General features: G+C 37.7%; 1 protein-coding gene across 5 annotated transcripts in view; it reads left to right on the top strand.

Annotated features, from left to right (window-relative positions):
* The window catches only part of ZNF385B (zinc finger protein 385B), a 406,146-nt gene that overhangs the window by 257,550 nt on the left and 123,129 nt on the right, over positions 1 to 25,467 (top strand). The window lies entirely within an intron of this gene.

Here is a 25,467-nt window from a genome sequence, read left to right as displayed (position 1 = left end):
CATGAATGGTGTGATCATGACCTGAGCTGAAGTCAGATGCCCCACTGACAGTCACCCAGGCGCCCTTCAGAATACATTTTTTAATGAATTATTACTTAAGACATGTTTGTTCGCAATGCATGAATTTTCCAAATATGTAATTTATGTTAAAATGTCAGGATTTTGTCCTCTAATGTAATATTTGAATTATGATAACTTCCATTTAAAAAATAACAACCCTCTAGTTGCAAAATCATTCTGGTTTTTAAAACTTTCATTTGTTGGCAATTATAATTAGATAGGCTAGTAAAGAAACAAATTCTGACATAATATTCAAAAATGCAGTTCCAATTTGGCAGTCTTAGGTGATTTGCTGAGCAGAATGTTTGTAATTATTTTAACATTTTTTTTTTCAAAAAGAAAAGCTTGCATGTTATATTTTGGTTAATAAAATCTGAACCTATAATTTTTCAGTAAAAATTACTGAAAAATTACACGTACTTAAAGGTAAGTGTACAAATATAGTCTGCTCCTAATTGCACAGTTTATTAGTGGGAAGTTTTAAGTATTACATAAATATCTTCTCAGGGTATTTTTCTAATTAAGTCTCAGGCAGTTTACACAATAACTACTTCTAGAATGAGTCTAAGCAATAAGCCAGTGGTCAAGTAATCCTGAAAATCCTGATACACCATACTTGTTATGCTATATTTCTTTTTTCTTTTTTTTGTAAAACCTACTATAGAGAGGCATTCAATTTCATTTGATGCTACATATTTTTTTATACATCTCCCATCAATGTGATGAGAATTGTAGGTTAGTCACTAAGTAGTAAAAGTGCAATCATTTTCATCCTGCCCATGAATCCTCTTTCTGGTTGACTCTTTGGATCTTGTCATAGTAAAAGGTACAGTAAATCATCATTTTAAATGGAGAAATAGATCATACAAAAGCAAATTGTCCTAATGACATGTTTGGGGGAAAAGATGTTTAAAAATGGAAACATTTCCCTTTGATCATGTCATTTTAGTGTAACAATATCACCAGGTCTATTGAGTTTAAGGGACCTTGTAGCTATTGATATCAGGAATATTTGTAACAGGGGTATGATAATTAACACAGAAGTTCAAGTAACTCAGAACCATGCATATCTGTCATAGCTGTGTCCTAATTTCAAGTGGTAAATGTGAGTTTGATAGTAAAAGATTCTCAAATCACTTGGGTACAAAGTAAAATTTGTTTTTTATATCAGGTTCTATTTTTTACATACCAGAGCTTTAAAAAAAATAGAATCAGCAACACAAAACTGCAAAATTGTTATCATACTTAGATTTAGAAACTTTATATACTAGTTACTATTATGTCAAAAGTCAGAAAAATTGTTTATTCCACACCTGTTATCTAGTTTCATAAAGCATAAAATTGATAATCCTAGATTGTAACTAAGAATTTTATACATGAAATGAATATTTTATTATTGCTTTGGGATATTTTCAGAATATGCTCAGTGAACTTCAAAATCTCTTGTCCTTGCTTCACCCAGCCCAAAACACTGACTCCTCCCTTAGCATAAAGCTATCAAATGAGCTGGCAGCATCCCCAAACCTAAATGTAGTTTCTGGATGTTGCTGAAGAACTACACCCAGAGTCTCTAATGCTTTCAAAGGATTGTAAGAATATGCAGTTTCGTCTCGTATATTCAAAGAAAATGGTGCTGCCTGGGATACCCAAATGGGTTATCTGCCTTCATTCATCCAGGAATGAAATGGCCTATGTGTTTATAATACCACTTTAATCTTGTCTTTTTTTTTTCTTTCCACATACATTCACAAAACTTTTGAGAAACTCAGCTGAACTTCATTTCCTTCTCCAGTGGGAGTTTAATGTCGCTATTATGTGGGAAAAGTGGGAGTTGGAAACATTTTTCCAAAATGGAATGGGTCTTTCTGTGAGAGTAATATAATTCTCAGAACTTCTGTTAGGTACTCACCACGTGTTGGTTTCTGTGATGGAGGAAGAAAAATAAATAGTACAGGATTGATTCTTGCCTGTAAGGATCTCACAGTTGAGTGGTCAAGACTGCTGTGTAAACAAGTGGCATGGTACAAAGTAAGAACCGCAAGGCAGTTACTTTAATTCTGTTAAGCAATTTAACTGGTTATGCTCCTCTGTAGAACCAACATAAGGAATTAACGTTATTCTTTCAAATAAAGGAGTATATACCTCCTCAAACATTTGAGAGAGAAAATATTTGATCCAAAAAATACAGAAATGGATACATGATAACATCCCCAGACTTATACATTTAGACAAACGTTTTCTCATTTGAAGTAACCACCTTAGGAAATTATGCAATACTCTTTTTTTTTTATTGTGTAATGTTTGTTTTGGGGTTTTTAAAAATAATATACATCCAAATTAGTTAGCATATAATGCAACGATTTCAGGAGTAGATTCCTTAGTGCCCCTTACCCATTTAGCCCATCCCCCCTCCCACAACCCATCCAGTAACCCTCAGTTTGTTCTCTGTATTTATGAGTCTCTTCTGTTTTGTCCCCCTCCCTGTTTTTATATTATTTTTGCTTCCCTTCCCTTATGTTCATCTGTTTTGTCTCTTAAAGTCCTCATATGAGTGAAGTCATAGGATGTTTGTCTTTCTCTGACTAATTTCACTTAGCATAATACCCTCCAGTTCCATCCACATAGTTGCAAATGGCAAGATTTCATTCTTTTCGATTGCAGAGTAATACTCCATTGTATAGATATGCATTCTTTATCCATTCATCCATCAATGGACATTTGGCCTCTTTCCATACTTTGGCTATTGTTGATAGTGCTGCTATAAACATGGGTGTGCATGTGTCTCTTCAAAACAGCACACCCTGTATCCCTTGGATAAATGCCTAGTAGTGCAATTGCTGGGTCATAGGGTAATTCTTTTTTTAGTTTTTTTGAGGAACCTCCATAGTGTTTTCCAGAGTGGCTGCACCAGCTTGCATTCCCACCAACAATGCAAAAGAGATCCTGTTTCTCCACATCCTTGCCAACATCTGTTGTTGCCTGAGTTGTTAATGTTAGCCATTCTGACAGGTGTAAGGTGGTACCTCATTGTGATTTTGATTTGTATTTCCCTGATGAAGAGTGATGTTGAGCATTTTTTCATGTGTCCATTGGCCATCTGGATGTCTTCTTTGGAGAAGTGTCTATTCATGTCTTTTGCCCATGTCTTCACTGGATTATTTGTTTTTTGGGTGTTGAGTTTGATGAGTTCTTTATAGATTTTGGATACTAACCCTTTATCTGCTATGTCATTTGCAAATATCTTCTCCCATTCTGCCAGTTGCCTTTTAGTTTTGCTGCAATACTCTCTTTTGGTTAGAATATTATTAGATTTCCTCTGGTTGACTTCCTTGCAGAAGTAATTTAATATTGTCAAACTTGTCAGTGTCCAATTTACATTTACAGTTTTTCAGTCAAAATGCTACCTCCCCCCTTTTATTTAATTGCATATTAAAATATTTTAAAGATATGCCATTTTGTTTTTGAGTGGTGTCTTTAGTTCCCAATACACTGGAGTTAGTTGCTTTTATTAGAATTCAGATTGGATTTGGGGCACCTGGGTAGCTCAGTCGGTTAAGTGTCTGACTCTTGATATCAACTCAGATCATGATCTCATGCTTGTAAGATCAAGCCCCATGTCGGGCTCTATGCTGAGTGTGGAGCCTGCTTCAGATTGTCTCTCCCCCTCCATCTCTACCCCTCCTCTACTGGCTCATGCTCTCTCTCCCTCCCTCTCTCAAAATAAATAAAGATTTTAAAAAAATAATTCAGATTGGATTTGTTATTCTATACTTCCTATATTTGTAAACATTAGTGATGATGGTTGGGCCTTACAACAAGGCAGACCTCTAAATCTGGTCTGAACTAAAAGACTGACACAAATGAAGGCTCACATTCCATTTAGGGTCATTTTCATTTAAGTTTACTAATGAGCTAACAAATAGTACAACAAATGTGAGATCAAGGAATAGGTTAGTGTTCACATTTCCTGACACCTTCCTTGTTCCTCAGGCATATTCAAAGTGATCAATGCCATCCATGCATCATGAACAATCCACCTGGAGAGAGCAGCCCAGAACCAGTGTCTTTGTCTCATAGCCCATTAGGCCAGGGGAAGGGTGTTTATCTGTCACGATAGAAATAATTTTGTCCTGAATCACCATTATATACTCTATTTTTATAATATCACCAAGCCTGGCTACCACTAGTCTTCTGAATGGTATTTGAACTTCCAAGAAACTGCTTTCTCTCCCATATCTATTCTACAGAATCCCTTGGCTGATCTAATCACTACTGGTATACTTGTAGTTTAAGAAACGCCTGTGAACTGGTGTTGTCATTTAAAGTATTTGATGGATATTCACTTTGGGAAAAACACTGTACTGACATGTAATGCCACAACATTTAAATAATTAGAATCTCCTTTAATAGAGACATTTTAACAGATGTGAGGTTTGGGGAAAAGAGAGTTCCACATAAAACTGTAAAAAGTATTTTTTGTTTTTAAATTATTTGTTTTAAATTATTTTATCTTATTAAAATAAGATAAAAATAGGGAGGTGAGCCATAAGAGACTCTTAACTATAGAGAACAAACTGAGTATTGCTGGCCGGGTGTTGGGTGGGGTGATGGGCATTAAGGAGGGCACTTGTCATGATGAGCGCTGGGTGTTGTATGTAAGTGATTAATCACTACATTCTACCCATGAAACCAGTACTACAATATATATTTCTAACTTGAATTTAAATAAAATCTTAGGGGCGCCTGGGTGGCGCAGTCGGTTAAGCGTCCGACTTCAGCCAGGTCACAATCTCGCGGTCCGGGAGTTCGAGCCCCGCGTCGGGCTCTGGGCTGATGGCTCAGAGCCTGGAGCCTGTTTCCGATTCTGTGTCTCCCTCTCTCTCTGCCCCTCCCCCGTTCATGCTCTGTCTCTGTCCCAAAAATAAATAAATGTTGAAAAAAAAAATTAAAAAAAAAATAAATAAAATAAATAAATAAATAAAATCTTAGAAGAAAAAATAAATAAACAAGCAAATAAATAAATAAATAAATAAATAAATAAATAAATAAATAAATAAACAAACATAAATAAATTGGGGGAAATATTAAGTAAGGAAATTTGAAGAGAATTTCTCTAAATTTTGCCAATTAATTTAGCTATGACAGAAATTTTGGCAGTTAGTTGAAATGAAACATTTGGCTGTTCTTTCTTTGATATGACAATATGCAATATAAGTTTATCAGATATTCTCACTTTGTGTCTGTTAATTTTCATTGTCATATACTCTCCATCTATACGAGTTTGGCACTAACTTGTTTAAAGGTGTGAGCACCTCGGGGTTTTGAATCAGAAAATCTGGGTGAATCTCAGCTTTGAAACTTAAGCAGCTTAGTTATTTGCAAGTCCCCTAGCCTTCTTGGAATTTCAGTTTCTAAATCCATACCATGGGTATGTTTTGAACCACGAACAAGTGTACCAATAATTAGACCACTCAAGAGATTCTGTAGAAGATAGAAACATACAGCAAGGCAGTCTGTTGGAAAAGTGAAATACCATCTGTTACTCAAAAAAGTCTAAATACTTATTCATCCCTGCAGAGGTGTTCCGTTATCTGTTAACACGCACACATGCACACACACACACACAAAATGTTTACTCATACAATTATCATAATGTTCATTTACTCATTTATTTTTCCACCTTTCACCAAAGAGGACGGCTTCCCTATATATGGATTAAACCGTGATTCCTCACAGATTTTGGAATTCTTTACAGTAAGTGTCTTCAGTTAGGAATCATTTTCTTCTTTACAACATTTATATCTAAAGCATTTAATATAAAAATCCATTGCTTACAGCAAAGTGTCCCACTACTAATTAAAAAGAATGAGTACAGGGGCGCCTGGGTGGCTCAGTCAGTTGAGCATCTGACTTCGGCTCAGGTCATGATCTCATGGTTCTTGAGTCCGAGCCCCATGTCAGGCTCTGTGCTGACAGCTCAGAGCCTGGAGCCTGCTTTGGATTCCGTCTCCCTCTCAGCCCCTCCCCTGCTCACACTCTGTCTGTCTCTCTCTCTCTCAAACATAAATACTTTAAAAATATGAAATAAATGAATAAAAAGAATGAGTACAAAATGCTTCAGGTTTCTGAACCATAAGAATTTAGTAAACTCTTCTTAGAAGGATAAGCAATATTTCTAAGTTTGACTTTTCAAAGTGCAAACAACTAGGTATTAGAAGATGTTAGAATTTGTTGTTATGCGGACAAAGTCTTGATTACAAAGAATTTATGAAGGTAGCTATTACAATTTTATGTTTTTTCCAGAATCCAAACTTAAAACTGTAATAGTGTATATGATTCATGCTTTCGATACATCATGTGCACATTCCCACATACCCCCATACATTTATATTTTGTTTTTTAATAAACACATACTAGAATATTGCAGATTATGTATCATGTAAATGGACTTCATTTTTAACAGCTGCAAATATATCAAATGATTTGTATATCAAAGAAAGGTCTTAACATGTTTTGGACACGTAAAATACCAAAGTGCGTTTGAACCACTCCGTGATGGGAACCACAAGGAAAATTCTGTGGCAAGCTCTATAACATAAGAACAGTTAGCATCATTCCTGGGAAAGCCCAGTCCATGCCCCGCCTAAGGTGGTACCTCTCACTGCAGTAAAGCAGGGTACAGACTACATAGCACACAAGCTAAAGCTGCAGAAACAGCCATGGCAGGAGAAACAGTTGAGTGGCTTCAGGCATATCAAGAAAACAAGGTCATTTTCATGGATTTTAGTTTTGGCTATGTTTTTAAGATATCTTCCTAAAAGCATCTCAAGATGTACTGATATTGTTTTTGAGTTCACAAAACTTTGTATTTATACAATATCTTTCATTCTAAAGAACCTAGGGAATAACCACCTTACTAACTGCAAACTACTTTGCAACAGGGTACACAGCAGTTACCATGGCAACTATGTTAAACATCTTTCTTTCACTAAGTTGGAATTTTTTCAAGATTCTTTCTTTGGACTGACATTTTCAATGCTTGAACTCTAGTGAAGATTATTTTTACTTCTTCATACTCTAAAAAGTTGAATTAATCTTTTCAAAGAGTTTTGTGTGTATTGAATTTTATGTATCAGACACTTCAACTTAGAAGTTGAAGTTCCCACCAAGAAAAAGGCCTATGAAGCAAAAAACAAAAAACAAAAAACACAAACAAACAAACAAAACACAATTATCCACTTTTCCCCTAACTGTAAGACATGAACATCACATATACTTCATATCTATCTCATGAAATATTCCAATGTTCCCAAACTACATTAAAATGAAAAATAAAATGATATTAGGAAGTAACTTCTATCAATAGGACCCATGAGTGATTGACACAAAGATATCTGTGCATTAGCTGTGTGAGAAGCTCAGATGCAGTGACCAAAGGAAAGATGGATGGAAGGAACACAAAAGACTAATGGAAGCTTAATTTCAAGTGTGAATCTATTGACTTTTGGGAGATAACTGTGAAGGACACAGATCAACTTGGTATTTGCAGTCATTGATGTCATATTAAGCTATGTGCATATTCAAGCATAGGTGCTAAGGCAGTGTATCTTATTGTAAAATATAGTCAAAGCAATATATACATCTATATAGTAGATGTTGTCTACTCCTAAATTGTTGTAAAGTGTTGCTGTGCCTTTTAAGATGGTGCACTAAAGCCACTGTAAAAATATAAACACCAGACAAGTGGTTAAAAACATAAGAACTAAGGGGCGCTTGGGTGGCTCAGTCAGTTGAGCCTCTGACTTTGGCTCAGTTCATGATCTTGTGGTTTGTGAGTTCAAGCCCCACATCAGGCTCACTGCTATCAGCCTTTCAGTGCAGAACCTGCTTCAGATCCTCTGTTCCTTTCTCTGTGCCCCTCCCCCACTAATGCTTTCCCAAAACTAAACAAATAGTTTTTACAAAATATAAGAACTAAGGAAGGAATAAGAGGGAAATATGGTCTTTTTAAAACGATAGAGCATCGTTTTAAATGCTCGTTTTAAATGGATGTGGGATGCTGTCATAACAAATAAATAGGTAGGAATAGCTTTGGAGAAGGGAGTAGATAGAGGCTGGAAGACTACTGAGGAGTAGAATAGAAAAATTCTAGATTGCCTTGAATCAACTCTTAGTAGAAATATGGACTTTTAAAGATGCTGTTGGCGGGGGCCTAGTAGTAAGTGAGGAACATGTCACTGGGAAATAGAAGAATGGAGACCTTTGTTACATAGTGGCAAAGTTTACTGGAATCCTGTCTTTCAGTTATGAAAGATGAGTCGGGATATCTGGCTAAAGAGGTTTCCAAGTAAAGTGTTAAAGATGTGACCTGTTTCTTGCCACTTAGAGTAAAATGCAAAAGGAGACAAATAAATTGAGGGAAGAACTGCTAAACAAAAAGGAACCAAGGCATGATAATTTGGAAAATTCTAAGCCCATGCAGATGACAAAAGATGCTAAACCTAAGAGATCTCTGAAAGAAAAGACCCCCCCCCCCTCCAAAAAAAAATCCAAGGTTGGCTATAAAACATTTTGCTAAAACCTTTGAAGGATCAAAACATCAGAGTGTTTGGGCATAAAAAATTTAAGATCATGCCTCATAGCTCTTCTCAATTAAATTAGAGGGCTTCCAGGAATTTGCATTGCCCTCACCCATCAGGAGCCAAAGATAGAGAAGGAATTTATCCCAAAAAGATTTGTGAATATAGCTTCTTTCTAATGGAGAGTACTGTTGTGCCATCCATAAGAGACTCAAAAAATTCTGAAGAAGGTTGTATCAACAGAAACACTACCAGCTTGGACTGAAAGAACAAAAAGAGTACAGAGTGAAAGGAGGCTGTTGGACTCCAAAATCCTATTTACAGGAAGTAGGCTAATAAAACTACTTGACTGCAAACATATGCTACTGTTTGTGAAAAAGGAAGGATGACTCAGGGGGTAGAACCAGGAGTCCAGAGGGCAGAACTGAGATCCTCCGGATAAGAGTCCACGCTGTTCAGCCTGTGAGATCCTGAGGCTTGTAAGATCCTGAGCAGAGATTAGGATCTGCTTAGGATTATGGCCAGTCAAGCCCACTCAGACTTCTAACCTACAGAACCATAAATATTAAATGGATGTCATTCTAAACCAATAAGTTCATTTGGTAATTTGTTATGCAGCAATAGAAATCTAATACAGATACTAATAACTAGAGCCACTAAAAGATCTTAGAGAATTTAGTTTATACAATTTAAAAGAGAATAAAGTGGTTCCATGAGGTTTTTATGTGAATTCACTTATAAACTCTTTACAAATGTTGGGAATGCAAGCTGGTGCAGCCACTCTGGAAAACAGTATGGAGGTTCCTCAAAAAACTAAAAAAAGAATTACCCTATGACCCAGCAATTGCACTACTAGGCATTTATCCAAGGGATAGAGGTGTGCTGTTTCGAAGGGACACATGCACCCCCATGTTTATAGCAGCACTACCAACAACAGCCAAAGTATGGAAAGAGGCCAAATGTCCATTGATGGATGAATGGATAAAGAATGTATATCTATACAATGGAGTATTGCTTGGCAATCAAAAAAGAATGAAATCCTGCCATTTGCAACTATGTGAATGAAACTGGAGGGTATTATGCTAAGTGAAATTAGTCAGTCAGAGAAAGACAAAAATCATATGACTTCACTCATATGAAGACTTTAAGAGACAAAACAGATGAACATAAGGGAAGGGAAACAAAAATAATATAAAAACAGGGAGGGAGACAAAACGGAAGAGAACCTAAGTATGGAAAACAAACGGTTGCTGAAGGGGTTGTGGGGGGGATGGGCTAAATGGGTAAGGGGCATTAAGGAATCTACTCCCGAAATCATTGCTTCACTATATGCTAGTTAACTTGGATATAAGTTTTAAAAAATAAAAAGTAAAGTTAAAAAAATTAAAATAAAAAAAAACTCTTTACAAATGTTTATAAATGCTCTGAAAACAGTTTTCAAATGCTATACTTCCTATATGGTTTCTATTAAGTTACGAATGCATGTATTTCTGACTCCAGGAGCTCACTGCTTATTCCCCACTTTCACACTCATCAATGTGCACCTACAGAAGTAGATTTTAAGTCTCCCCTTCAGAGCCGTAGTTGTACACAGGTCATTATGGAATCTTCTATCCCTCACCTTTCCTGCATACCTGTTAATGTCATTCCTTGAATTGTTTACTCTGTGTAGAAACTTCATATATCAACCTGAACCTGAACTAACACTGCAAAGTAAAAGTCAAGTTGGGAAAATTTTGTTTTCTACTCCACTTTTCATCACACAAGAACATAACTAAGTTTCCAAATGAAGGTAAATGGTGTGGCCTATGTTGGAAGAATGGCCAAATCAGCATTCCAGAACATACCAACTTGAATCATTTTGTTTTCCTGAAGAGCAGTAATAGAAGGTATAGGGAGATAGGAGAGGAAGTTGTACGGCATGCTAAGAATTTGCTAAATTACTGAAGAAAAATAAAAAATAGGCCAAGGTGGGAAGACAAAAACTCTATTTCTTAGGAGAAATTTATGTTCCTGATTTTTTTTTTAATTTTGAGTAAGGAAATTAGTAATTTTATGTTCTCACTTTAAGGGATAATGCATTGGTCAGGGGTGAAGTGCAGAGAACAAATTCGTATTAGGTAATTCAATAAGAAAAGGGGTTTGTTAGAACATATTAAATGACTTCCAGAATATTTGAGATAGCTGAAAAACAAATAACCTTTAGCTTGACTTTCTGGATATGAGTCTAAGCCCTGTCTCAGAACTTGGCTTTGACAAGGGGCTACTGTTGCAGCCACAACTAAGAAGCATCACCACCTTGTACCTCTGCTAAAACCCTTAGCATCACAACCAGATGCCTTAACCCAGAGTCTCTTTCCATGTGAACTAATTTAGCATTCATAATTGGTGAAACCGAAATCATATAGAGCCCTAACAATAAGAGCATACACAAAATGTAGTTTTTAAGCTTTTTTAAGAAGAAATAATAGAAGAAGGTTGGTATAGCTGTTGAACGACCACAGAATCCCCCTTGAGGGCCTAATATTTAAATTAAGAAGGCCTAGGATAGCCATTTCATATAGGAAGACAAATTCTCTGTTTTGGAGGTAGTAATAAAAACGATCAGATACTTAAAGGATAATTTTCTTTTGAATCTTCCTAAGTTCAGGTGTTAGTAAACACTTTAAGTCATAATTTTCATTTTTGTAGTGTAAGGTCTCAGTGATTAATATTAAATTAAATGAACATAAAAATCTGGTTATTATTTTTCACTGGCATTTATTTTAGGCTTATGTGAAATATACATTATCATGTTATCATAGATCTGCACAGTCTGCTAGTCCTTTCTAACTTGTAACAAGGGTTCGCCTACATTACCCGAGACAGTGGCTTTGTTTCATGGTTTGTATAAGGTACTGTTGTCCTGAAATGAGAATCCTACTTAACAAGCTTTTCTTTTTTTTCTTGGCATTATGCCTCCTCTTTATCTGAACTAGCTTCAAAAATACTAGTGTCAAAAATAACATCAGCTTACAATGGGCTTACAGCAGTGATGGTGGTTTTAGTAACTGAGTCAACCCTAGGCCAAGTGCCATAGGCTGGCTCGAGTCATATGTTAGCATGTTATTTTCTGTGACTTACGCTCCCAACATTGGGACTTAGATATAGGCAGACACAAAGAAGACTAGAAACCAGTAGTGGTGAATAATCTCTTCCCTGCTGTAACATACGCAAAAAGTAGGTATTATATAGTGTATATGGATGAGTTAACAATGACTAAATGAGCATAGCTGCCATTTGAAAGCACTGGACCCTTTACAGTGGCTTTGAGTACTGTTCACAAGTGAAACCTGATAGAATTAACCACTGCTTATTCTAATATTTATTTAGGTTTATTCGTATGACTGCCAAATTAAGTTGAAATTAGAGCCGCTTAATAACAATAACAAATTAATTTCAATGAACTACTAACCTATATTAGTAGGCTAAGGGCTCAAAGGAAAGCAAGAAGCAAGTAACTAGGACAGGGGGTTAAATGTTTTTAACTTATGCCCTCCTCTAGTAACTGATCTGGTTTCCTTTTGGTCTTTTCTTTCTTTTTGCCTGCTTTTCCTTTTCAAAGTTGGAAGAAATCTGCCTGGTTGTTTTACTCCCACCCCTCCCTTTGCCATCATTACTTATGGTCCTGGAAGTCGAAATTGTAATTTGGAGAAGGTAACTACTATACATGGGCATTTTTAACTTCATGGCAGCAGAAAGGTGATGAAGGAAGATAGCGCTAATTAAGGTGGCTGTTTATCCCCGTTTGCTTGGGATGGTCCAAGTTTATGCCTATTAATAGTATCTCCTTTCATTCTCAAAACTGTCCTGGTTTTTGGATAATAAGTTATGTGGTCACCCTAGTAACAACTGAGATGGGCTAAAGGATGGTATAGAAAAATGTAGAAACTTAAAAAAAAAATATCCATGGTAGTTGAAATTTGGGCAGAGCCAGTTTAACTTAATGTCATGTTAAAAATAGCAAGGACAAAATTGCCTTTCTTGACACTGGGGTGTCTGTGTACTCTTCAGAGCTATGTTATCTGTTAGGAGTGTTTTCTAATATTTAAGTAATTGTTCTTATTTATATGCATGAACTAGCCAGCTTATAGAATTATAATAAGTGAGAGGGTATTTGCCATTCAATAATCTAAAAAATAGTCCTAACAAAAATTCTTAGGGAATTGTAGTTCAGAAATTTAAATGGAGGTTTAATAAAATGTATTCATGATGGATTTTTAAAAGAAATTTTTTTTCAAGGATACTATTGTTGCTGTTAACTTTGGGTAAAGAAAAACTATTGAAATGGAAAATATTTGAAATGTTCAGCAAACAATAAAATTAATAGAGTGGTGTCTTTTTCAGATAATTTAATATTCCTTTTCATATATAATTTCTGAAGGCGATTTTCTGTTATGTTTCAGTGTTTATTATAGTTTAAAGAAAATGTTTCTTACCCCAAACCAGGTTTTCATTCCCATTGATAGCAAGTAATTCATTTTTAGTATAATTGAAAGCAATATTAATATTTTATAGAAATTTAATTGAATCCCAGACAAGTTATTTCCTTTGTCTTCTCTTCCAAGAATAACTTCTTATGGTGGGTTGAATAAATAAAGCTCACTACAAAGACCTAGGTTTCAGAATCCCCAAGTGGATTGTAATAGACAGTTTTCCCATATGAAAATTTACAATGTTCACTTACTATACTTAATATAAGTTGTATGTATTTTTGAGAAGCCATTAGAACATGCTATCAATAAGGAAAAGACACCAAGGAGTAAAATATCGAATGATGAGTGTTGCCAGAAGCCTTCCAAGTACTTTAGACATACACCTTGCAATTAGAGGTAACACATTTTCAGTTTAATGCTTTGTTACCTTGTTAATAATTAACATAATGCAACAACTCCATCTGGACCATGAAATAATAGAATGTAATTCCAAAGGAGTTCTTATGGTACATTTTTTTTTCTGTAAAAAGCATCGTCCAAAAATCTTATGGTGTACTATTGTTCAGTATTCTTTCTCACAATTACTAAATATTAGCACTTCTACGGGATAAAATTTGCTGTGGGTTTCTGCTACTGTAAAGATAACACAGGGTTAATCCCAATGTCATGCCTTCATCTCCGTTTCTAACAAGGTGTACTTATTGCTGAAGGAAAATGTCCTATGAAAATGGTAGAGTCCATGTTATGATTGTTATGAGTGAATGGTGTGTTTTAACTGTCCAACTTACGGAGACTATTAAATTACAGCGGTCAGTGCTACACTTATGAGTTAATAAAAATGGCAGTTATTTTAAGGAAACAGGTTTTTTCCCCCCAAATAGACATTAGGTTTGCCTGTGTGAATAGAGGAAGAGGCTGCCTTGCTGCTGGGAGATCGATGTTTTCTAGGAGACAACGAAAAAGGGAGAAGAACAGGGAAAGAGATCTGGTAGTCTCAGATTTATCTCCTTTTTAAGGCAATTCATAATCTTATTCTTCATAAATGATGTATATAGAAGTTTCAGTGGTTTAATTTTGGGAAAGATGTTGTTCCTGCCCACCTTGTAATCACAAGACACCTGATCATACTGCTGCTAACACCACTACATTTTCTCATTATGGACTGTGGGGAAGCTTTGGGTCTTGTTTTCCACTAAGGAAAAGAAAATAAGCTGATACTTAGAATCACTGGAGCAGAAGGAGCCGAAGGGTCCAAGTGACCTTATAGAATGGACCCAGCAGGGAGACCTGACATTCAGCACATAGCTCTGACACTTGACAAATCACTGCAAGGCTCTGCCTGTGCCTCAGTTTACCTATTAATGAGGACAGTCCACATATTCCATTATAACCAATTTATGACGACAAGAGAGAGGTAATAGACAATATTTCTCTTGTGAACCCCCAAGGAGAACCTGTTCTTAGCGTTAAGTAGGCAGAGCGAAGTATAAGCCAAAGCAAGAAGAGAAGGGCCACTTCTTTTACTTTTCGCCCTAAAGCCCTACCAGGTGCTGAGGCACCATCTGGGTAGAACAATCTTGAGATGCTTCTGCAATGAGCCCTTTGTAGGGATGATTATTATACAAAGTCTTTTAAGAAAGTACAGAGGCAAAGAAGTATTAGCCGGGCCAACGCCCTCCCTCCCAGTGGGTTCTGACTCTCTGCTTGGGAGACATATTCCCCAAAGCCCTTTAGTATTTTAATAAACATGTAAAATTCTTAGAGGAGAGAGAGGAAGGGAATGTAAAAGGGAGAAATAAAGCTACTATTTATTACACACTACCACATTGTGGATGGCAAAATAATGATGATAAGAATAATAACAACTAACAACACTAGTAACAGCACTAGTCACAGGTGAAATCTGCAAAACAGGTGCAGATTAAGTCTCAGATGCCAGGCTTTGGGCTTAAGCCCTATGCATACATTGTCTCATGTCTCATGTGATCCCAGGAAACAAATTGTAACATTAATCCCTATCTTACAGTGAAAAATAGGTTCGCTCACTTGCCCAAGGTCTACTGAGGTTGTGGAAAATGAATTCAAACCCCAGTAGGCTGTCTCCAGGATCTGCTTTCTCTCTCACTCAATTCTGACAACTCTGTCCAATGGGCACCATCTGCTAATGTAGACGGTAGGGTGAGCGTGAGGTTAGGCAACCGCTCTAGGGTTACACACAGTCTACACAACAGCAAAAATGTTAGTCCTGCCCCCTTTAAACACATACATTCTTCTATGCTATGCTAAATTTTTCTCCTTTATAATTTTTGTCCTGTGGTGACAGTTTAATGAATATTGATTAAATATCTAATTATAATTAGATCTACCTCACAAAAGGAAAATCAGCAGATCAACACTAGGTTTCACATTAACAATAAGTATTCACATCACAGTAACATCCTTTTTTTTTTTTTTTCAGATTGGCCCATTGCATAGTTTTCCATAAGAATCTGTTCCTATTACCAAAGTGGGCTAGTTTCACAATTTTAAATCTGCTTGTATCATTGTAACTAATGATATCATTATAAAATTCTTATTTTTTTATTCATGGAGCTAGTATGGTAAAGTAAAGCTTGGTTAATTATTTCCAAATTCTTGGACCCTCCAGTAAAACACTCTTCATATATCAGGTCCAGTGTCAATGGACATATACAAATAGGTAATAGACATATAATCTGGGCTTTGACTGGGGTGGAAGAGAACTGCCATTTCTCTCCCCTTCTCTGGGAGGCAAGAAATTGCTGTGGATTAAAGAAATGTCAATACAAGTTCCCAATTTTCCTACTTCAGAAATAAATGCGTGTCCTCCCTTTCCCCAACCTTCTTTTGTTCTCTGTTGCTCCCCTTTCCCTACTGAATGTGTGTGCCTGGGCAGCTCTACCTAGTTTGGATTTGATAGGAGAATGGACAGGAAGCTGGATCATTCAGAGTAGAAATCAAGCCAGTTAGTTAGATCAGAGTTAAGCCCCCTATTCATTTTATGTATGCCATTGAGCATCTAGAGGGTAATGGTGATTTTTATTCCCTCCTGGCATTAAGTCTGAGAGGCAAACTGACAAGTAAAAGGAAAATTCAAAATTAAAGTTGACACACCTTCCTTAATTCTTCCCAAGGTTCTTAAGTATGATTATTATTTAATGCCTCTTTTTCCCTGTAAATATATGGGGTACCAGTCACCATATGGAATTGTTCCAGATAATAGAAATCTACCTGAAAACTAAGACCCAAATATGAAAAATACCAGAGAGGCTGGAGATATTGGGTTGGATGAGAACAGGTTTCTGGAAGCCTAAGGTGCAGACTAATGCAGAGCTCTCTCTGCAGTGCAGGGTTTTTCAAGAGTTCCTATCATTTTGTGACATCTTCCTTCCATGTGTAACCCTCAATCTCAGCCCTACTGCATCATCACATTTTGCTTTTCAGACTCACCACCATTGATGGTGGGTCAAGAATATCATCCATGTACATAAAGGACAGTGGCTTATAACATTTTAAGACAGAATAGAAAAAAGTCTTCAGTCACTAGGCAGGCTGACCTCAGGGCTGTCAAGCAAATTATGGCAGCCCAGGATGTCTGCTCAGAGAATCACTGTGGTGTGGGAGGTGATGAATGAGTGGTTTTGATAGCCTCGGGCTCCTTCCCGAGAGAGACAGACTAAGTTGGAAGATGATTTTAGCAACCATGGTAGGTAAGTCTGACAAAACTCAAATACCACCTCCTACCTCTCTGTTTGCATGAGGAATGATGGCAGAACTGGGTCTTGACTTGTGGGACGTTCAGTATAAAGATGAGAAAAATCATCTTCCTCATTCATTCCTCCTCTTTGAAATGAAAGTCTGCCCAAGCAGAAGAGGATTTCTATGTATCGGAAGTTTTGCTGATCCAGAGAAAAGAGCCTGCAAAATGCTCGCCTTTCCAATGGAGGTTAGAAACTGCCATTGACAAAATGGCACTCAGTTTTTCACCTCCACTCAGTATGTCAAGTCTTTTTATATTCAGGCACCATCAACTCCTAAAGGAATATGAAAGACTATCTTTTGAGAGAAACTAAACATAGGGCAAGTTTGTTTTACTTCACATATTTATAAATGGAATTTGTTATTAGAAGAAACTGAAAGTTGAATATTCATTAGCATCCTAGATCCTCTTTTGAGTAGGAGACTTGAAAGAAGCCTGGGTTTGGAGAGAATTTTTTTTTTTTTTTTTTTTATCTTTTCTTCTTCTGTGCTTTTGAGGCTGATGTTAAGTTCTGCCATCTGTAGGACCTGTGCATTTTAAACTTCTTTTACTTATAAGCTTCAGCTCTTTTGGGAAATTGTTTTTGCTTATGTTATCTAAACGGCAGATATCGGCTTCCATCTCACATAGTCTCTGCATTATTAAAATACAGCTTGTTGTGCAGAGTTTTAATGGACTCTTTAGAGCCTTTACATATTCATGTTATATACTAGGAACTATTAAAGCAGTCCAAATAAAACATATTCACCAGTTAAATGTTCTGTTTTATTTGTGAATGAATGAATGAAAAGGACAAGCTAGTTATCTAAATGGTCATTTATGAAAAAAAAATTATAACCTAATACAAACTTATTCACCTCTCTGGCAACTCAATCACATCATTCCAAGGGAGACTAGAATTTGTTACTCTCTTCTCCTTATCTCTAAACACAAAAACAAGTAAACAAAAACAATTTCAACCTACTATTGATTATTTATGTTTGAAATACATATGGTAAATTCTTAATCCAAGATGGTTATTTTCCTTTTGTCAACAAGAAGAATGTGGTATGTACTTATTGATTTTTGAAATTTTTGAAAATACCTCACTAAAGGCTAATTGGTGAAATCAACCAGCTAGAAGGGACAAACAGTAGGGAAAAAGGTGAGAATAAAATCAAATAATCCATCATTTTAAAATTAGCACACTTTTCCGGGGCGCCTGGGTGGCGCAGTCGGTTAAGCGTCCGACTTCAGCCAGGTCACGATCTCGCGGTCCGTGAGTTCGAGCCCCGTGTCAGGCTCTGGGCTGATGGCTCGGAGCCTGGAGCCTGTTTCCGATTCTGTGTCTCCCTCTCTCTCTGCCCCTCCCCCGTTCATGCTCTGTCTCTCTCTGTCCCAAAAATAAACAAACGTTGAAAAAAAAATATTTAAAAAAAAAATTAGCACACTTTTCCTTCTCTCTACCAGAAAACAAAACAAAACAAAACAAAACAAAATTTTCCCATCAAATACTCACTTAAATATTCAGTATTAAAACTTTGTTCAATCAAGTTAGCAAACTACAAGGTTGGGCCCTGGGCATTCCTTTTTCAAACAGATGAAGTAGCACCTGGGACAGTGCTAAGAGCCTAGTTTAAAATTTTTTTTTAATGTCTATTTATTTTTGAGAGAGAGAGAGACAGAGTGTAAATGGGGCAGGGGAAGAGAGAAAGGGAGACACAGAATCTGAAGCAGGCTCCAGGCTCTCAGCTGTCAACACAGAGCCTGATATGGGGCCCAAACCCACAAACCAGGAAATCATGACGTGAGCCAAAGTCGGACGCTTAACCGACTGAGCCACCCAGGCACCCCTTTAAGAGCCCTAGTTTAAAGTCAGGTCCCATTGACAGCTTCTATTCCCCACTCTGCCACTCATTAGATGAGTGACCTTGGGAAAGTCATTTAATTTCTCTGGGCCTTGTTCCCTCATTGGTAGTAATAGAGGCTTGGACTGGATTTGTTCAGTAGATAGACATTTACTGATCTCCTGATAAATACCATGTTTCAATACGACATAAAAAATTTTTAAAAAGCAGCCCCTGTCTTCAAGGAGCTGAGAGTTCAATGGGGGACACACCTGTAAAAACTAATGCATGCAGTAAAGTAGTTTGATAGTACTTTAAGGTATACAAATTTCTTTAAGGTATACAAATATACCTGACATATTGGGTGGCACCACAAGAGGAGTGGTCAGTCCTATGTAGGTTCAGGTGGGAGAAAGAAGACTGACAAGGACTTTAGAGAGAAGATGCTTGAACTGAGTTTGAATGTCATTCTGCAGATGAACAGGGCATAGAGGTGTAAGAACACAGGCCTGTGGGAGGAAGTCAGTATACAGCCTCAGGATCTAACAGATGTCCTGTCTGGCTGTAATGTAAGTATGAGATGAAATATGCAAAGGATGCCTGGAACAAATGGAAAAGGCTTTATATGACATAAGGATTCTGAATCTTGTAAGAAGCCATGCCACAAGTAGTTCTAAGCAGAACTTAAGAGCTGTTCACATTTGTGTTCTAGAAAGATCACTTTAGCAAAGTATGGCAAAGGCCTGGAGGGGGCAAAGATTAGAGGCAAGGAAGCCAGTCAGGAAGCTATCTAGAAGCACACAACAGAGATGATAAAGGTGACAGCAGAAGCTGTCGAGGGGAAGGGAAAGAACTGTAGGACATGAGGAAAGTGATTCCTCTAAAATCACTGAATGGATGAGGGGTAAGGAAGGAGGTGGAGGGACTCTAAACTCCCTTTCAGCTTTTGTCTCCCCTGAGTCAATTATTCTGAGACAGCTGGATCAAAACCTTTCAATTAAAGGAAAGATTCTCATAAACACACCTAATGAAAATATATTTTTAGAGCTTTATAAAATGGCTTATTCTGAATTCTTGCTTTTAGCCTAGTGGAATATTGTGTTTTTCAACAGAACTCTATATGGTTAGTACAGAGAGAGTCAAGTGGTTAAAGTTGATTCTTTGTTCAGAAGATACACCATAGGCAAGTAAATTGATACTGTAAAGTCACCCTGAATCGTGCGGTATGCTGTGAAGAGGCAAAAACAGTCCGGTTGTGCTTACATTCAGAAATTCTATGAGGTAGCTTAATATAAACACCCACGAGACTCTGAGAGCCAGAAATAAGAATAGAGCATATAAGCAATATCCACAGCTAACCTGAAGTCAGAACTCATGCTTAAAACTCCTCTTACCCATCCCCACTCACCTTTTTGACTCGGGGTGTGTTTGTCACTTATTCTACCATAAGCACTGTCTTTACATCATTCTAATGCTTTCTACACTTTTCTTGAAAGTGTCTCTCCTTGATCCCATCCCATCCACTCCAGCCCCCTGTAAGTTGGCTGCCACCTAGAACATACCAGTAAGATGGCTCTTGCAAAGACCACCATGTCTTCCGAATTGCCAGCACCATTGGCCATGTCTCACTCCTCATCTGATCTGACCTTTATGCCGTGTTTATGAAACTCTCGCTGTGACATCACAATCACTTTTGCTCTCCCTCACCTCTGTCCATGCTGCCACTATCAGGCCCATGGGTTCTTCCTTTCAGCTCTACACTCTCCCTGGGGTCATTTCATGCACACATGCAGCTTCATGATACAGATGGTGTTCATTCTCTGGCCGGAGTCATGTCCCTGTGTTCCATAAATGAAAATTTAACTTTCTTTTCTTTTTTTTTAATTTTTTTTAATGTTTATTTATTTTTGAGACAGAGAGAGACAGAGCATGAATGGGGGAGGGTCAGAGAGAGAGGGAGACACAGAATCCAAAGCAGGCTCCAGGCTCTGAGCTGTCAGCACAGAGCCCGATGCGGGGCTCGAACCCACAGACCGCGAGATCATGACCTGAGCTGAAGTCGGACGCCCAACCGACTGAGCCACCCAGGCGCCCCGAAAATTTAACTTTCTATTGGACACCTTCGCCTCCTTGTCCCTCAGGCAACTCAAATTCAACACATCCAACGCTGAATTCCTTCTTCCCCCAAATGTTTGCGTTTTCTGATTACAGTCTCATCTTGTGACAACTAGACCCCTGGATTCCTCTGTGGGCATGTACAACTTTTCATAACTCCCTCTACTGCACACCTCCCCATTCCAAACATGCTCAACTACCTTATTCTGCCCGATGTCTTGTACTCATTATAAACTCTGAGTCTGTGCACATGCTTAGAAGGCCTTCTTGATACATATAAAAACACATACAGTCATTTACTTCATCTGGCTGCATTTTACTGAAATTTCAAGCCACTGTTAAGGATTTACTTTCTCCAGAAAACTTTTCTGGCCCAGACCTCTATTGTAGGTGACCATATTTTGAAGTTTTATGGTGGCTTTTACTCTTTTGTAGTAGTTCTCAATAAGGTGTGGGGTAGGGGAAGACATAGGAGATAGAAAGGTGCTTTGCCCCGCAAAGGACATTTGACAAGTGACATGTGACATGTGAAAGTGTCTGGGGACACTTCTGGTTACAACAAAGGATTGGGGTGCTACCAATATGCAGTAAGTAGAGGCTAGGGATGGTGCTAACTATCCTCCAGTGCATAGATCTCCACAACAAAAAATCATCCCGTACAAAATGTCATTAGTGCTGAACTTGAAAAACTTTATTCTGTTCTAATTCCATATTTCTTTTTCCGTTTCTCTCATTAAATTATAAGCTTTTGGAGAACAATGGACTGTGTCTTATTCAATGCTATATATGTAGGAAGTAACAGGTTGTTCAGTATAGTAGATGCCCTGTATGCGTGCATAAATAGGTGAGTAGATGGATGGATGGTTTGAATGTTTTCCCATTCTAGCCCAGAAAAAAAATCTATAGTTATATGTAGGCTGAGGACAATAAGTTTGATGTGTCACTCCTGAAGTCACCCTGATGCCACTTCTACTCTTTGAGATGTTGATCATGGAGAGAAGTGGGAAGATTCAAACTATGGATGCGTGTTTCTGTTTTGTGGTGTATTTAAGTACATGTCACTTTATTTATTTAAATGTCTTATATTGGTGAGTGAATTAAAACAATATATGTGTTTATACCCATTGCTAGTAATCAACAAACGTCTGGGCACATATGATAAACAAGACATTTTAGCATGCTGTGATGAGAAAACATGGTTTGATTTAAATTCTCGTTTCATTCTGGGGCACCTCGGTGCCTCAGTCAGTTAAGCATCCGGCTTCAGCTCAGGTCATGATCTCACAGTTCGTGGGTTCAAGCCCCGCATCAGGCTCTGTGCTGACAGCTCAGACCTTGGGGCCTGCTGGGGATTCTGTGTCTCCCTCTCTCTCTTCCCCTCCCGCCCCCCTCTCTCAGAAAGAAGTAAACATTAAAAGAAAGTTAAATTCTGGTTTTGTTCTAATACTGAGCTTTGTAAACCTAAACATGAGTTTTATTGTCATTGATCTTTAATTTTTTCAACTTTGTTTTGTTTTGATAATGACATGAACTAAATCGTATAAAGTACATGGTACATAGTGCTCTCAATAAATCTGACATCCCTCTGCCTCTTCTCCAAACTACCTCTATTAAGAATTGCATTCGGGGCACCTGGGTGGCGCAGTCGGTTAAGCGTTCGACTTCAGCCAGGTCACGATCTCGCCGTCCGTGAGTTCGAGCCCCGCGTCGGGCTCTGGGCTGATGGCTCAGAGCCTGGAGCCTGTTTCTGATTCTGTGTCTCCCTCTCTCTCTGCCCCTCCCCCGTTCATGCTCTGTCTCTCTCTGTCCCAAAAATAAATAAACGTTGAAAAAAAAAAATTTAAAAAAAAAAAAAAAAAAAAAAGAATTGCATTCGACTCAGAAACAGAGCCCTGATAATCATTGCTTAAACAGATAGTTTATTTTTTCCCCCAGAAAATAAGTCTGGAGGTCTGCAATCCAGGGTTTGTATGATGTTTAAGGAATCCAGGCTCCTTTTAGCTCAATACTTACCAATGCTAAAGTAGGGCCCTGATATTCAAAATGCATGCTAGAGTACCAGTCACCAATGCTGTGTGCCAAGCAGCAGATTAGAGGACAGAGTGAGGATGGTGATGATCTGTCTCTTTTAAAGAGAAAACAGAATACATTCTTTTATTTTAAGTTTATTTATTTTGAGAAAGAGAGAAAGTGTGAGTGGGGGAGGGGCATAGAGAGGGTGAGTCAGAATTCGAAACAGGTTTTACACTGTCAGCACAGAGCCCAGTGTGGGGCTTGGACTCACAAACCATGAGATCATGACCTGAGCCAAAGTCAGACACTTAACCCACTGAGCCATGCAGGTACCCCCAAAATACATTCTGGTACAGTAAGAGTGCTTATGTGTAAATTGTTTAACACCTAGTATCTTGAATATAAAGGACAGAGGGGCCCCTGGGTGGTTCCGTCAGTTAAGCATCCAACTTTGTCTCAGGTCATGATCTTGATGTTTGTGACTTCAGTCCCCACATCGGGCTCTCTGCTGTCAGTGCAGAGCCCACTTTGGATCCTCTGTCCCCCCCCCTCTCACCCTCCCCCATGCTCTTCCTCTTTCAAAAATAAACATTAAATAAACAAACAAATGACAGAAATGTAGCACTTAAGAATTCATTTTACCTTTCTATACCTAATGTTATTTTATTACCTCGAAGTCATGTGCATGTGTGTATGTTGTGTGTGTATGTGTTCCCAAATAAATTTACTATATTTTAATACAGACTTACAGAAATGGAGCTCATCCTGGTAGCAAAAAGCACACCCAAAATTTTTCCATAAACAAAATCAGGAATCCTTAGATCAGGGTTAACATGACTAGTGATAAGTCATATTGCTATCATTTATCCAATTTATCATTGGTTTGAAGTGATGAAAAGGGCACTTTACCTTTGTGATATTCTTTAAAAAGAAAAAAACCCAAACTCCAATTCAGTTATGAAAAAAAAATTAGACAACCCCAAATTGAGGGACATTCATAAAATACCTCCTCAAACTTGTCAAGGCCATGATAACAAAGGAACAACTGAGAAACTGTCACAGACTAGAGGAGACTAAGGAAGCTTGAGGCATAAATGTAATGTGGTAGTCTGAGATTGGACCCCGGACAGAGGAAGGACATTAGTTTAAACACACACACACATACACAACCAAGAAAAAGCGAACAAACAAAAACTATAAGAGGCACATTAGAGGAAACTGGATGAGGAGTATATGGGAACTCTCTGTATCATCTTTATAATTTTTCCATAAATTTTAAAAGTATTCCAAAACGTGGCACCTTGGTGGCTCAGTCGGTTAAGAGTCTGACTCTTGATTTTGGCTCAGGTCATCATCTTAAGGTTCATGGGATCAAGCCCTGTGTCAGGCTCAGCACTAACAATGCAGAGCCTGCTTGGAATTCTCTCTCCTTCTCTCTCGGTCCCTGCCTAGCTCCCATGCACCCACACTCTGCTCTCCTTCTCTCTTGGTCCCTGCCTAGCTCGCATGCACACACACTCTGTCTCTCCCAAATAAACTTCAAAACAATAAAAAATTTAAAAAATAGGGGCGCCTGGGTGGCTCAGTCGGTTAAGTGTCCAACTTCATTCAGCTCAGGTCATGATCTCACAGTTAGTGAGTTCAAGCTCCAGGCCGGGCTCTGTGCTGACAGCTCAGAGCCTGGAGCCTGCTTCAGATTTTGTGTCTCCCTCTCTCTCTGCCCCTCCCCCAGCGGCACTAGGCACTCTGTGTGTGTGTGTGTGTCTCTCTCTCTCAAAAATAAATAAACATTAAATAAAATAAAGTAAAAAAATAAAACTACTCTAAAAATTTTTATTTTAAAAAATATGAATTACTGGCACACATCGAAAGCCTGTTATGTTCATTTGTGTAGGACATTACCTACAATTGATACATTTGAGAACAATCTCCACACATGCAGAGCTTTGTCTAGTTTGTTTCCTGCTGTTTCCCCAGTGTCTAAAGCAGTACCTGACATAGACTAGGCACTCAGTAAATGTTGTTAAAAGTTGTTAAAAGTTGAATGAATGCACATATGGTTCCTTCTGAGAATGAATTTATGTGTTAACATAAGGGTAACATCAGGAAAGAAAATGCATACCAGAAAAACCTCTGATCTGTTTCTGAGTTATTGTGATTTTTCAGTATATTATTTTGTAAATTATTAGAGCATTCTTACTAGTCCTCTACCTCATAGTCCAGGAGAATCAGCATACTTTTTGTCTATAATTTTTCTAATGGAATATTTTTTGAGGGGTAGGTCCTGGAGGAGTTGGTAACTGTCAGACACTTTATTAGAAATAAAGGGGTTTGTAGCACTGATTCTAATTCAAGGAAACCGAAACCTTTTTATAATCCTATCAGATTAATAGATCAGGGATTCGAAAGCTGCACAACACTAATTTTCTATAAATTAGTAATTTTCTCTCTATTAGTATAAAAAAGAACTAATGGGAAAGGCACTTGATTAAAATCTCAGCCTTACCACTTACCACCTGTGTGATTATAAAAAAGTTCTTCAATCCCTCTAAACCTTAATTCCCTGTTAAAACTGGGATAGTCGTACCTCACAAGATATATGCAGTCCTCTATTAATGAAA

Source organism: Felis catus, chromosome C1 (assembly GCF_018350175.1).
Source record: "Felis catus isolate Fca126 chromosome C1, F.catus_Fca126_mat1.0, whole genome shotgun sequence".
Taxonomy (NCBI): Eukaryota; Metazoa; Chordata; class Mammalia; order Carnivora; family Felidae; genus Felis; species Felis catus.
The sequence above is the reverse complement of the archived record's forward strand: the minus strand, read 5'-3'. Positions and strand labels throughout refer to the sequence as shown.